The following is a 1,004-nucleotide window of genomic DNA, read 5'->3' on the forward strand; positions in this document are numbered from 1 at the left end:
GTATAAACCATCCTGCTACTTGTCTGTCATGGAACCACGGATGCCATTGTTGCTTTATGGGCAAATGTAATGCATTGATGTTATCTTTCGTGGCAGTTACAGGTACTCTCCCATCAATATCTCCACTGTAAACCCAAATCTTTAGACCACTTTTGATAAGTTTTGTGTAGATTGGAAGAACTGAGAATATTGTGTAATTATATGCATTGAACACAGAATTGTTGCAGACTGCCCATTAGAAAGGAATCTTTGTAACATTTGCGTGAAGAGCTTCTTGAACATCAGGCCTGTTGAAATATTCATTTGTGTATAGTTCAAAACAGGGGTCATATCCACCGTATAGGAAACCCAATACCCTCCTCGAGACCTTATTTTGTGAAACTGTAAGCTTGTCTCTCGTCTTTACTCCTGAACTCGAGTTCTCTAGACAACGAGGTGCATAGATATTATATATGTCAATCTGCAGAAAAGGGAACAGAAGCATAAGGATCTTTAGATCCTTCTGGCAGTGCAACCTTCACAATAAGTTTATCAATGACCACATCACTGAATGAAGATGCAAAAGCAATATTAAGATAACGCCTGCCATCAGCTGCTTGGAAGAGAAAATCTTGTAGAGATAAGCCGTAGCCTATTGTACAAGTGGCTTGCCAGCCTCCAAACATAGGATATCGAGGTTCAATTTCCAGTTCTGTTTTTCTAAAGTCGGCGTTCAAATGTGAGGTAGAAATATTCCCAATTTCATCTCGGTAATAAACCGAATGTGCTCGAGGTAGCAGTCTTGCCACTAGACTCTTAAAAGATGATGCACCTGTAGCATTGGGTCTTGCTTGGTATTCAATCCTTGAAAAGCCACCTTTGATTCGAGCATCACCATGAAAAAGATGATAATTTTCAGTTATCTGAACATTTCCCCAATGTGAAATTTCTATTTCTCGCACCAGCTCCTTGTCAACTTTAGGAGCACCCATTCCGATGACGGTGCCGCCAGACATAGATGGCAT

General features: G+C 40.4%; 1 pseudogene; it reads right to left on the bottom strand.

The window, feature by feature from the left end:
* Positions 1–455: 455 nt before the first annotated feature.
* LOC149138341 (dolichyl-diphosphooligosaccharide--protein glycosyltransferase subunit 1B pseudogene) lies at positions 456–1,004 on the bottom strand (annotated as a pseudogene).

The sequence above is a fragment of the Pinus tabuliformis genome, chromosome X, assembly GCF_031772625.1.
Source record: "Pinus tabuliformis cultivar Carrire ecotype Pingquan chromosome X, CPIR1, whole genome shotgun sequence".
Classification (NCBI taxonomy): domain Eukaryota; kingdom Viridiplantae; phylum Streptophyta; class Pinopsida; order Pinales; family Pinaceae; genus Pinus; species Pinus tabuliformis.